The sequence below is a fragment of the Entelurus aequoreus genome, linkage group LG01 (genome assembly GCF_033978785.1).
Source record: "Entelurus aequoreus isolate RoL-2023_Sb linkage group LG01, RoL_Eaeq_v1.1, whole genome shotgun sequence".
Lineage (NCBI taxonomy): Eukaryota > Metazoa > Chordata > Actinopteri > Syngnathiformes > Syngnathidae > Entelurus > Entelurus aequoreus.
In genome coordinates, this window is record NC_084731.1 from 73,384,853 (window position 1) to 73,399,780 (window position 14,928).

The 14,928-nt window shown below is 40.0% G+C and overlaps 1 protein-coding gene across 2 annotated transcripts in view; it reads right to left on the reverse strand.

Annotated features, from left to right (window-relative positions):
- The window catches only part of slco4a1 (solute carrier organic anion transporter family, member 4A1), a 57,952-nt gene extending 51,526 nt beyond the window's left edge, over positions 1-6,426 (reverse strand). Inside the window, exon 1 of one of the 2 annotated variants that reach the window (XM_062057862.1) lies at positions 6,308-6,426. The gene's annotated coding sequence lies outside the window, so the exon portion shown is untranslated. Of the gene's footprint in view, positions 1-2,155; positions 2,261-6,307 lie in introns of those variants that run through there. The other variant, XM_062057853.1, reaches the window with a different exon arrangement.
- Between the last annotated feature and the right edge of the window lie 8,502 nt (positions 6,427-14,928).

A 14,928-nucleotide genomic window follows, 5' to 3' on the forward strand; every position in this document is an offset into this window, starting at 1 on the left:
ACAAACTTGTCATGAAGAACTTTGAAATCCTTCAATCTGCTCAGCACTTTTGCATCTTGACTTTTTTTGGAGCCAAAATGAAGCACCTTCAAACTATCAAAGTGACACTTGTTAAAATTCACATTAGTATGTGTAACATACTGTACAGTGCAGTAATGAATATGTGCAACATCATGTACAGTACAGCAATGAATATGTGCAACATAATGTACAGTAATGAATATGTGTAACATATAGTACAGTAATGAATGTGTGCAACATACTGTACAGTACAGTAATGAATGTGTGTAACATACAGTACAATAATTAATATATGTAACATACTGTAGAGTAATGAATATGTGCAACATACAGTACAGTAATGAATATGTGCAACATACTATCCAGTATGGTAATGAATATGTGCAACATACTGTACAGTACAGTCATGAATATGTGCAACATAATGTACAGTACAGTAATGAATATGTGTAACATCCTGTACAGTACAGTAATGAAAAGTTGTAACATCCTGTACAGTACAGTAATAAATATGTGCAACATGCTGTATAGTAAGGAATATGTTCAAGATACAGTACAGTAGTGTTGTACGGTATACCGGTATTAGTATAGTACCGTGATACTAATGAATCATATTCGGTACTATGCCGCCTCTAAAAAGTACCGGTCCCCTACCCACTCACCCCCCCAGTTGTCGCCACGTCGTGACATTGCTGGTTTTACGAGCAGAGGAGCATGTTCGGCAGCGCACACACACGGAGTACTTACAATCAGACACAGTGTGTAGACAGAAAAGGGAGAACAGACGCATTCTGGCTTAAAAACTAAAGATAAAGGTGAAGTTATAACACTGAAACGCCCTCGGGAAGAGGTGCTTTAAGACATGGCTAGCTAGCTATGTGTTTTAGCTACTAAATCACTAATCCTGGCCTCCATGGTACCATTATCACTGGAGGACGAGGAATAGCTAAACATGCTTCACTACACACCATAGCTCACCGGCCGGTGACGCCGATCATGAATGTAAACAAATGTCATGGGTGGATCGACACCTGACATCCACTGTAATGATACCAAGTACAGGAGCGTATCTAGTCGATACTACTATGATTACATCGATGTTTTTAGTATCAAAAATCTTTTTTCGTTTTAAATAAAATTTATATTATGTTTATAAACTCAGTAAATACCTCCCTGGACATATGAGGACTTTGAATATGACCAATGTATGATCCTGTAACTACTTGGTATCAGATCGACACCTAAATTTGTGGTATCATCCAAAACTAATGTAAAGTATCAAACAACAGAAGAATAAGTGATTATTACGTTTTACCAGAAGTGTAAATAGAACATGTTAAAAAAGAAAGTAATCAGATATTAACAGTAAATGAACAAGTAGATTAATAATCCAATTTTACAGTTTGTCCCTCATAATGTTGACAAAATAATAGAATGATACATGACACAATATGTTACTGCATACGTCAGCAGACTAATTGGGATTCTTTGTTTGTTTACTTACTACTAAAAGACAAGTTGTCTTGTATGTTCACTATTTTATTTAAGGACTAAATTGTAATAATAAACATATGTTTAATGTACCCTAAGACTTTTTGTTCAAATAAAGCCAAAATGCAATTTTTTGTGGTCCCCTTTATTTAAAGAAGTATCGAAAAGTATCAAAAAGTATCAAAATACATGTTTGTACCGGTACCAAAATATTGGTATCGGGACAACACTACAATACAGTAATGAATATGTGTAACATAATGTACAATTATGGATATGTGCAACATACTGTACAGTAATGAATATGTGTAACATAATGTACAGTTATGAATATGTGCAACATACTGTACAGCAGTGGTACCCAACCACCGGGCCGCGGCCCGGTACCGGTCCATGGACCGATTGGTACCGGGCCGCAAAAGAAAAAAAAGAAAAATAAAAAGAAAAGAAAAAAGTTTTTTTTTTTTTTAAATTAAATCAACATAAAAAACACAATATATACATTATATATCAATATAGATCAATACAGTCTGCAGGGATACAGTCCGTAAGCACACATGATTGCATTTCTTTATGACAAAAAAAAAAAAAAAGTATTTACGCTAAATATTTGGGGACAAACATGAAAAAAGAGCAACATTACCTGACAGAGAAGTGTTCTGATGTACTTAACTCCGTGCTGTGGTACTAGGACCCTGCTGTGGTACTAAGTCCCTACTGTGGTCTACTGACTCTTTCATCCTTTGGTCTAATCATATCTTTGTTGTTCTGACTTCCTGTTCAACTTATCTGACGTCATAAAGACTCTTCAAAGACACAAAGTATGTTTTTTTTGACATACTTTGACTTTTTTTCCAAGCAAAGTTTCTTTGATGTCAAGGAGCGGCGGAAACCTCAATGACCGACTGATGAGCAGCTGAATATGTCACGTGACTCATTCATAGAGAAGGTTCACTCAGAAATATTAATGTGATCTGTGACATCATCATGGTTACTGTTACCAGGCCCAAAAGCACTAAGCAACGTTGCTCACTCTACGACATGTTTAGGTGTGATGCTTTAGATCATGGGTGTCAAACTCTGGCCCGCGGGCCAAATTTGGCCCGCCGTGTAATTTCACTTGGCCCTTGAGGCGATATCAAATTAACACTAGAGCTGGCACGCCGATTATATTCAGCGGCGGTGCCGCGGTAGCACCGCATTCACCGCTAATTCTCATACTTGCCAACCCTCCCGGGAGAGTCCCAGATTTCAGTGCCCCTCCCGAAAATCGTCACATCCGCTTTTCATCCAGTCCTAAGGGTGCTGGCCCTGTCACATACTATGTGCGGCTTCTTCACGCACACACAAGTGAATGCAATGCATACTTGATCAACAGCGATACAAGTTACACTGAGAGTGGCCGTATAAAAAACTTTAAGTTTTGTTAAAAATATGCGCCACACTGTGAACCCACACCAAACAAGAATGACAAACACAATTCGGGAGAACATCCGCAACGCAACATAAACACAACAGAACAAATACCCAGAACCCTTTGCAGGGGGGGGGGGGGGGGGGGGGGGTTTGGTGGTGGCGGGGGTGTATATTGTAGCGTCCCGGAAGAGTTAGTGCTGCAAAGGGTTCTGGGTATTTGTTCTGTTGTGTTTATGTTGTGTTACGGTGCGGATGTTCTCCCGAAATGTGTTTGTCATTCTTGTTTGGTGTGGATTCACAGTGTGGCGTGTATTTCTAACAATGTTAAAGTTGTTTATACGGGCACCCTCAGTGTAACCTGTATCGCTGTTGATCAAGTACGCATTGCATTCCCGTGAGTGTTCATACAGAAGACGCACATATCTTGTGACTGGGCCGACACGTTGTTAGAATGGATGAAAAGCGGACGTGACGACAGCTCATAGAAGACGTCAAAGGCAGTGCCTTTAAGGCTCGCCCCCAAGACTTTGGCCCGGGTGGACTACGAGATATAATGACTGATGAACACCTTCGTTCGATAATGAAGGTTGCCTCAGCTCAAAGCCTGAGCCCCAGCATCCAAGAAAAGATGCCAGGTATCTGGCTTGGGCACATCAGATAAGATCAGTGTGTTGCAAACTGAGCAGTTTAAAGTCCTGAATGGTTGGTTTATTCATTGTTATTTTATTTTCAAGTTTATTAGCCTGTGGAAAAAGTTAATGTTGATATTTACCTCAGAAAACTGCAAATAGAAAAGAGGCATTCAATTTTTATTGATATTTTTTAATGATTATTATTATTATTTGAAACTGGATTTTGCATGTCACTATAAAGTTATATAAGCCTTGCTTGTTCAATATTCAATGCAAAACTTGTTTGGGTCCCTATTAAAAGGTTAATTTGTTCAACCTTGGCCCGCGGCTTTGTTCAGTTTTACATTTTGGCCCACTCTGTATTTGAGTTTGACACCCCTGCTTTAGATTGATCTTTTTACAAGTTAAATCCACGCTGCAGTACAAGCTGCACACTGACTACTCTAATGTATCAGAGTTACAGAGCACAGACCATGATGATAGTTGGTCCTGTTCCCCAAGGGAGGGAATCAGGCTCCACCTCAGAATGTTGGAATTAATGTTCCCCCTTAGTGGATCGCACTTCACCAGTGGTGCAGCACTCGTGCAGCCCCAGACCCTGATCGCAGGTGGTCATGATCCCCCTCAGTGACATACACTTCCCCAGTGACAGCATCACTCATGCAGCCCCAGATCACGATAGCAGCTGGTCATGATCCCCCTCAGTGACATACACTTCCCCAGTGACGGCAGCACTCGTGCAGCCCCAGACCACGATAGCAGTTATATGAGCCCCCTCAGTGACATACACTTCCCCAATGACAGCAGCACTTGTGCAGCCCCAGACCACGACAGCAGTTGGTCATGATCCCCCTCAGTGAAACACACTTCCCCAGTGACAGCAGCACTCGTGCAGCCCCAGACCACGATAGCAGATGGTCATGATCACCCTTAGCGACATACACTTCCCCAGTGATGGCAGCACTCGTGCAGCCCCAGATCACGATAGCAGTTGTTCATGATCACCCTTAGTGACATACACTTTCCCCAGTGACGGCAGCACTCGTGCAGCCCCAGACCACGATAGCAGCTGGTCATGATCCCCCCAAGTGACATACACTTCCCCAATGACAGCAGCACTCTTGCAGCCATAGACCACAATAGCAGTTGGTCATGATCCCCCTCAGGGAAACACACTTCCCCAGTGACAGCAGCACTTGTGCAGCCCAGGACCGTGATAGCAGCTGGTCATGATCCCCCTTAGTGAAACACACTTCCCCCAGTGACAGCAACACTCGTGCAGCCCCAGACCACGGTTGCAGTTAGTCATGATCCCCTCTTAAGTAAAACACACTTCCCCAGTGACGGCAGCACTCGTGCAGCCCCAGACCACGATAGCAGCTGGTCATGATCCCCCTAAGTGACATACACTTCCCCAGTGACGGCAGGACTCGTGCAAACCCAGACCACGATAGCAGCTGGTCATGATCCCCCTCAGTTACATACACTTCCCCAGTGACGGAAGCACTCGTGCAGCCCCAGTCCATGATAGCAGCTGGTCATGATCCCCCTAAGTGACATACACTTCCCCAGTGACGGCAGGACTCGTGCAAACCCAGACCACGATAGCAGCTGGTCATGATCCCCCTCAGTTACATACACTTCCCCAGTGACGGAAGCACTCGTGCAGCCCCAGTCCATGATAGCAGCTGGTCATGATCCCCCTCAGTGACATAAACTTCCTCAGTGATGGCAGTACTCGTGCAGCCCCAGACCACGATAGCAGTTATATGAACCCCCTCAGTGAAACACACTTCCCCAGTGACAGCAGCACTCGTGCAGCCATAGACCACGATAGCAGTTGGTCATGACCCCACTCAGTGAAACACACTTCCCCAGTGACAGCAGCACTCGTGCAGCCCAGGACCGTGATAGCAGATGGTCATGATCCCCCTCAGTTTCAACACACTTCCCCAGTGACAGCAACACTCGTGCAGCCCCAGACCATGATAACAGTAGGTCACAACCTCCCCCCCTTAAATGAAACACACCTCGTGCAGACCTTGACCACAATAGGAGTTGGTCACAATTCCCTCTTAAGTGAAACCCACTTCCCCGGTGACGGCAGCACTCGTGCAGCCCCAGACCATGATAACAGTTGGCCACAACCTCCCTTAAGTGAAACACACTTCCCTGGTGACGGCAGCACTCGTGCAGCCCCAGACCACAATAGGAGTTGGTCACAATCCCCTCTTAAGTGAAACCCACTTCCCCGGTGACGGCAGCACTCGTGCAGCCCCAGACCATGATAACAGTTGGTTCTGTTCCCCAAGGGAGGGCGCCAGGCGCTATGTGACAATGTCGCGGTACTTGCTGGAATTCTTGTTTTAACTCAACGAACCGCAGCTCCCCCAGTGTGGGTGGCACTCGCGCACAACACCAGCGCCATGCTTGGCTGTAGGCAAGAACCAACAATCTTGCTACTTCCTTGTGTTGCCAGCGGTTTAGTGGACAGCGCTGTACACGGACTACTCTAAAGTGCACCTGCTAGCAGTTTATAGAAGGCAGCTGTAGTCACGTGACAGGCTGCTAGCATAATCGTGACACCCCGCCCCCCTCATGGCGGGAACCGCCCTCACGTGACTCTGCGGCGACAGAAGACAATAAACGAGAAACGTCCCATCGCGTGGCCGGTAAATACGGCGCATATGCGGTTTGTCTGCCGCACGTCAGGACTGGGCTACAGTCGATGAAAGACCGGAACTTACCGTGGGTTGGAGCCCCGCGCCGTCACGTCTGCGTTCCTGCGCCGAGATGTCGGCAGCGTGCCGCACGGTGCTACGTGCACTCGCGCACGCTCGTGCACGTGTATGGGGTGTGTTTAGTGACACCAAACATTGCGAACATCAATATTTCATTTGTACTATTAGATCATTCATTTCATTCTCCTTTTACAGAATATTCAATCATAGAATTAACTCCTTTTTTATCCGCCATTTTGAATCCAGGTCACTAAAAAATAAGTATATTTTCCCTCCTCATAGAGAACGTTCACCTGAAATATGATTTGATCCTCTAAAATGTGCACGTTTTTTCCCTCAAATATTTCTCATTTATCTCACTTTTTTCCTCCGACAAATATGATTTTCTTCTCATGACATTTGGAAACGTATCATTTTATACTTGCATAAAATGATGTAATTCTTATAAAAAATAAGATTGCACGTTTTTCTTGTAAAAAAAAAAAGTTTTATACTTAAAAGTTTATTTGCCCCAATGTTATTCTTATAAAAATATTTCAATCATGCAAAATATTTTTTATAAAAAATGTGACTTTACAAATGTATAATATTTAGAATATATAATATTTAAAATATTTACCTATAAAAGTATTTCGGTGAATGGATTTTTTTTTTTTTAATTATTCCCCTGTTAATATTTTTATTCTAACATAATTACTTAATTCTCCTGAAAAAATGTTTTTTGTGTCGAATTTGAATGTATAATCTTAAAAATAAAAAAAAAGCTTTATGCTTATAATTTCTCCTCCATTTTAATTTTTTTTCACCCATTATTTTTCTTGTCAAATATTTTAATCTCGCAAAAATAGTTGTTATTAAAAAATGTGACTCTATAATCTTTTTTCTTAAAATGTAAAAATATTTCCCCATAAAAGTATGACGTTATCCCTGTGATTAGATGGGATTTTTTTCAAAATGTTTTCCCCATAAAGATTTTTATTCTTCCAAAAATTGTTTTAGTTTATTTTCCTGAAAAATATATATATGTTTTTTTGTCAAATTTCCATTATTTTTCTTGTAAAAAAGCTTTATACTTATTAGTTTTATTCGCCCCAATTTTATTCTTATAAAATATTTCAATCATGCAAAATATTTTTTTTTGTAAAAAGATTGTGACTTTATAAATATAAAATATTTAAAATATTTACCCATAAAAGTATGACTTTATTTCTATGAATAGATGTGTTTTTTTCAAAATGATTCCCCTGTTAATATTTTTATTCTAACAATAATGACTTAATTCATTCTCCTGAAAAAAAAACGTGTTTTGTTTTGAATTTGAATTTTTTGTCTTGTAAAAAACGCTTTATACTTATAACCCCTCCTCCCCATGTTATTCTTGTAAAATGTAAACATTTTGCAAAAAATAGTTTTTATTTTATTTAGTTTTTTCTTAAAATTTGTATTAATTTCCTATAAAAGTATGTGTGGAAGTTGCTTCCCAGCAGTTTCACTGTTAGACACAGCACCAGAGCCAAGCGTGCAGTTTTTAACCAGGTTTTAATGTACATAGATTTTATCAAAAGTTTTCTCTCCAGCAGGACGCGACTTTTCAGCCACGTCTGTATCCTCTCTCCCCTCCTGCTCCCGGTCGCTTACTGTTAAAGACAGCAGATGATTAGATTAACACGTACCACCTGTGAAATCTAATCACCTGCCAGCCGTGTCTCGCCGTCAGCACATGCACCGCCCCTATCTGATGGTGCTCGTCCTCAGCACCATAGACAGAGGCGGTGACCTTAGCTCCTGCAGGCGCACTGGCCACACCTCCCTCCACAGTATGACATTAACCCTGAGAATGGACAACATTGTTTCCTCTATATATTTTTATTCTTGCATAAATATGTAACTTAATCGTCTCCAGATTTTTTTTTATTATTGTAAAAATGGGTCTTTTACGGTAATTGACTTTATCCTCATTTTTATTTTTGCTAAGAAAAAATATGATTTCGTCCCAAGTTGTTTTCCTGTTTAAGACATGACTTTTTTTCTCAAATATTTGCCTTTTATCTCATAAAACAACACTTTTCCGTCCTTCCAAAAAAAAAGTCTCATAAAGAGGCAGAAAGCATTTTCTCAATTTAATTTGGTAAACATACGATTTTATTATTGCAAAAACCATCATACTTCTTCTAAAATATGAATACATTTTCACATTCCCCCCTAAAAGAAAATTGTTTTATCTTTGTGATAGAAAGTTTTTACCCCTATGTTTTGTCTTGTAGAATTATTCTATTCTTGGCAAAATTGACCTTTATTCTCCTAAAAAAAAACCTGTACTTTATACTAAAGTTTTTTTCTGTGTGATATTGAATTACATTTACAAAAACGCTTTTAGACACTCACACTGATATGTTAAAAGTAGCTCACATAATATTAATAATTGAACGTATTATCTTTCCTCACATATTGATTTATTCTTGTAAAAATGACTTACATTTCCTCAAAAAACCATCCACATAGGATCAAACGTTTTCTTCCACTAATTTTGACCGTGTGAAATAATAATTTTTGAAAACATTTTATTCCACAAAAAATATGGCTTTGTTTTCCTAAAATATCCCATAACCCTCAAAATATATTTTCCCTCTAATTTTTATTTCAGAAAAAAAAGCCGGGCAGCACGGTGGAAGAGGGGTTAGTGCATCTGCCTCACAATACGAAGGTGCTGAATAGTCTGGGGTTCAATCCCGGGCTCGGGATCTTTCTGTGTGGAGTTTGCATGTTCTCCCCGTGTCTGCGTGGGTTCCCTCCGGGTACTCCGGCTTCCTCCCACCTCCAAAGACATGCACCTGGGTATAGGTTGATTGGCAACACTAAAATTGGACCTAGTGTGTGAATGTGAGTGTGAATGTTGTCTGTCTATCTGTGTTGGCCCTGCGATGAGGTGGCGACTTGTCCAGGGTGTACCCCGCCTTCCGCCCGATTGTAGCTGAGATAGGCTCCAGCGCCCCCCGCGACCCCAAAGGGAATAAGCGGTAGAAAATGGATGGATGGATGGAAAAAAAAGCCTTTATACTTACTATTACTATACCATTTTGAATACTTTTTTCACACACACACACACACACACACGCACACACACACACACACGTGTCACATTTGGCCACTAGAGGGTGACATTGCACGGCATGACATATTCCCGCGCAACCCCTATTGTTTGATCAAGCCATGAATGTAAGAACAAAAACAAAGTGAAAGAAAGGTTATTGTTGCAAGAGGTGGTGCTAGGCGTTGCAGCCACAAAGAGATAGCAACCAGTCATATTAAATGACCAGAGGCAGTTGTTAAACCTGCTGTCAATTCAAATAAAAGAGTGTAAACAAACGCCACTCTTAGACAAATTGACTTGCTCTACCTGTCACTCTCTTCCACTGCAAGACAACATATTCATAGATGTTTATACATACTTTTACTTCGCCTTCATCTTGGTAACTTCACTAAAAAGGCGAAACAAACGGAGAACTTTAACCAAGGACACAAAACCACAACAGTTAAACTAAAGGTGGCTACGATTGAGCGTTTCTCTTTCGGCGCCACAGAACGCGGAAGTGCCCATCCCTCCATCCATCTTCTTCCGCTTATCCGAGGTCGGTTCACGGGGGCAGCAGCCTAAGCAGGGAAGCCCAGACTTTCTTCTCCCCAGCCACTTTGTCCAGCTCTTCCCGGGGGATCCCGAGGCGTCCAAGAAGCTTGGCAAAAGTTGGACACATCTACACGTTTGTAGTTGATGATTATATTTTACTGCGTCTTGATTGTTTTTGAGGCGAGTCGAATATACTGTATACTTTAATATATACTACATTCTTAAACACAATATGCTAAAATTGTACATTTGTACAATTCTTTTTTAAGGCAATTTCGGAAGCAAGGTAAATACACATAAGATAAGAACGCACCACATTAGACGGAAGTAGTAACTTCTCGTGAGTATTTGGTCAGGGAACTTAAAAAATATTCAGGAAAAAATCATTTACAATTCTAAATGTGCAATCATTATTGTATTTGTACGATAATTTCACCATCTATACGGTCAATATTATCTTGGTGTACGATAGTTTGACCCCTTCGGTATTACAACGATCCTGCACTGCCTGATGGCCAGTATTGTGTCACGTGACTCTTTACAGACAAGTAGGAGGTGTGTGTTGCCAGCTATTTTCCAAACATTCATAGTTATTATTATTTTTTTACAGGTAAAACTTCATTATAAGATATGCGATTCAGGTTTTCGCTTGGTACCCTACCTTGTATTTGTGTTTTTGTAGTTTAGCTATTGCCGCCAGAGAGCAGTGTTGCCCGGGTTTTTGTGATCCAGCCTTCCAGACTAATGGCTCACTCCTGTTGTGCATAATCCCCAAATATTATTAAAAAAAACCAACAACCATTATTTTTTTTATTATAAGTGTTTAATGTATATACAAACATGAAATGATTTAAATGAAAAGAAAAAAGTTCAATGGAAACTGTCTTTACTCAAAAACAATATGCTGAGACTGTTAACTTGATTTTAAAGTGCATAGTTACATTTGTCGCTGAGCGACGCTCAAACGCACACGTCAACAGTCTAACTAAAAACGTATGTTTGTTTCTTGTGTGGACGAAGCAGGCACAACAACGTGTAACAATATATCAACCTTTTGTTGCTCAAACAGCACAATTTGGCGTAGCACACACCTACTTCCTGTTCCTGTCTACAGCGCTGAGCCTTCTGGGTAATGTAGTATATGAACATATGCTTCCTAGATTACATGCATTTAGTTAACATTCATTTCAAGAAAAAGTGCGAAACAAATTCCATGTATTATTATTTATTATTTCTGGCGGGCGTTGTGGCATCCTATTCTTTTCGGCGATCATTGAACGCCCCGTAAAAACACCTCTGTCTCGTTTTCCTCTGATTATTAAATGATCACTCTGTTCTCAGATCACAGCTTGTAGATTAAATATACACAATTGCATATCTTAGTTGCTCAGAGAGTGATATGTTTGTATAAATTTAGATCATATGTTGTTTCTTAATGGGGAAAGACGTTAATAGATAGCGATCTGGCGGCAGTCCATCCGTGAGTTTATCAATGTACAGTTATTAATCACCGATTTTTTTTCTATCATTTTGATTTAAAGTTTTAAAGTTTTTAAAGCAGGTTGGCAAAAAGATCAACATCTATATTATTACGCATGTAATGCTGTATGCATTCTGATCAAATTTAAATAGTCACATGCTTTTTAAACCATCTTTTAGGGTTTGGTAATTTAAAAAAAATGTATTCCAGTAATATTACACATTTTTCGGTTAATACTCCAAGTTTTGTTATTTAAAATGTATTTTTATATTATTACAGATTGTTTTCATAATATTTTGACTTTATTATTAGAGTATTGCATTCATTCTTCAATAATTCCAGTTTTTTCTCACTATCCAATCCAATCCAATCCAATCCACTATAATTGTGTTTAGTTTTTATTTTTTTAAATTGTTTTTATAAATGTTTACAGTTAACAGTTCATTCTAGTAATAGTAAATATTTTCAGTTTTTATTTTTTTTAATTCAATTTGAGTAATTTTGCCCATTAGTTTTGTAATATTCTGACTTTTTTTAAATTTTATTTTTAATAAAAGTTTTACTCATATGATTTTGAAATTCACTCTCTATCTATATTACATGTTTGTCATAATTTTCAAACTTTATTCTGGTGTATTAAAAAAATATAAAAAATATTTTTAAATTTAATTTGAGTAAAATTACGTAATTTTGATAATCTGATTTTTTCTAACAAAATTTAAAATTTGTATTTATAATTTTTCAATTTTGCAAAACAAAACGAAAATTTGGAGGTGTTGAAATTACCATGTAAAATTACCAATGTTAAACTTTAGCATCATTATATGGCATATCTAATGTAAATTAGCATTAAGCTAGCGTATTTTGAAAATCGAAATCCTAGGGGTGTTGAAATTGCCATGTAAAATTGTCAATGCTAATATTTAGCATGTATACAGGATTGTCCAATGTAAATTAGCATTTAGCTAGCGCATTCTGAAAAACAAAAATTTGGTGGTGTTGAAATCGCCATGTAAAATCGCTAATGCTAATCATTAGCATGTGTATGTCATATCTTAAGCAAATTAGCATTGCGCTAGCGCACTTTAAAAAACAAACATTTTAAGGTGTTGAAATTGCCATGTAAAATTGACAATGCTAAACATTAGCATGCACATGGCATATCTAAAATAAATTAGCATTGAGCTAGCGCATTTTTCATCCATCCATCCATTTTTTACTGCTTGTCCCTTTCGGGGTCGCGGGGGGTGCTGAAACCTATCTCAGCTGCACACGAGCGGAAGGCGGGATACACCCTGGACAAGTCGCCACCTCATCGCAGGGCCAACACAAATAGACAGACAACATTCACACTCACATTCACACACTAGGGATCATTTAGTGTTGCCAATCAACCTATACCCAGGTGCATGTCTTTGGAGGTGGGAGGAAGCCGGAGTACCCGCAGGGAACCCACGCAGTCACGAGGAGAACATGCAGACTCCAAACAGAAAGATCCCGAGCCCAGGATCGAACCCAGGACCTTCGTATTGGGAGGCACACACACTAACGCTTGTTCCACCACGCTGCATTTTGAAGATTGAAATTTTAGAGGTGTTGAAATTGCCATGTAAAATTGTCAATGCTAATAATTAGCATGTATACGGTATATCCAATGTAAATTAGCATTTCGCTACCGGATCTTGAAAAGTGAAAATTTTGAGGTTTTGAAATGTTAATGTAATAACGATAATACTAATCATTGGCATGTATAAGGCATTAAGATAGCGCGTTCTGAAAAACGAAAATTTGGTGGTGTTGAAATCGCCACTTAAAATCACTAATGGTAATCATTAGCATGTGTATAGCCTATCTAATGCAAATTGGCATTGAGCTAGCGCATTCTAAAAATGAAAATTTAGAGGTGTTGAAATTGGCATGTAAAATTGACATTGCTAAACATTAGCATGTATATGGAATATCTAATGTACATTAGCATTGAGCTAGCACATTTTGAAATTTAAAATTTTAGAGGTCTGGAAATTGCCATCTAAAATTGTCAATGCTAATAATTAGCATGTATATCCATCCATCCGTCCATTCATTTTAAACCGCTTATCCGGAATCGGGTCGCGGGGACAACAGCTCCAGCAGAGACCCCCAGACTTCCCTCTCCAGAGCAACATTAGCAACTTCCTCCTGGGGGACCCCAAAGCGTTCCCAGGCCAGAGAGGAGATGTAATCTCCCCATCTGGTCCTTGGCCTGCCCCGGGGTCTCCTCCCTGTGGGACGTGCAACGAGGACCTCCTGAGGGAGACGCTCGTAAGGCATCCGCACGAGATGCCCGAACCACCTGAGCTGGCTCCTTTCCAAGCGAAGGAGCAGCGGCTCTACTCCGAGTCTCTTTCGGGTGACTGAACTGCTTTTTTTTTGATTGATTGAGACTTTTATTAGTAGGTTGCACAGTGAAGTACATATTCCGTACAATTGACCACTAAATGGTAACACCTGAATAAGTTTTTCAACTTGTTTAAGTCGGGGTCCACTTAAATTGATTCATGATACAGATATATACTATCATATATACTATCATCATAATACAGTCATCACACAAGATAATCACAATGAATTATTTACATTATTTACAATCAGGGGTGTGGAGGGGGGGGGGGGTGGGATATGGACATCAAGTAGTGGACATAGAGAGAGAGAGAGAGAGAGAGAGAGAGAGAGAGAGAGAGAGAGAGAGATCAGGAGGCATAAGAAAAATTATCTGCATTTGATTGTTTACATTTGATTGTTAGCAATCCGGGGAGGGTGTTAGTTTAGGGTTGTAGCTGCCTGGAGGTGAACTTTTATTGCGGTTTTGAAGGAGGATAGAGATGCCCTTTCTTTTATACCTGTTGGGAGCGCATCCCACATTGATGTGGCGTGGAAAGAGAATGAGTTAAGACCTTTGTTAGTTCGGAATTTGGGTTTAACGTGGTTAGTGGAGCTCCCCCTGGTGTTGTGGTTATGGCGGTCATTAGTTTGACATGTACTTCGGTATCAGGGAGGTGTACCGGATTTTATAGACTAGGCTCAGTGCTAGTTGTTTAACTCTGTCCTCCACCTTGAGCCAGCCCACTTTAGAGAAGTGGGTAGGAGTGAGGTGGGATCTGGGGTGGAGGTCTAGCAGTAACCTGACTAGCTTGTTCTGAGATGTTTGGAGTTTAGATTTGAGGGTTTTGGAGGTGCTAGGGTACCAGGAGGTGCATGCGTAATCGAAAAAGGGTTGAACGAGAGTTCCCGCCAGAATCCCCAAGGTGCTTTTGTTGACCAGAGAGGAGATTATGTAGATAAATCTCGTTCGTTGGTTAACCTTTTTGATTACCTTGGTTGCCATTTTATCACAGGAAAGGTTAGCCTCTAGAATGGAACCTAGGTAGGTGACCTCATCTTTCCTGGTGATAACAATGTCACCCACTTTTATGGTGAAGTCATTGACTTTCTTGAGGTTGATGTGGGACCCAAACAGGATGGATTCTGTTTTACCCAAGTGTA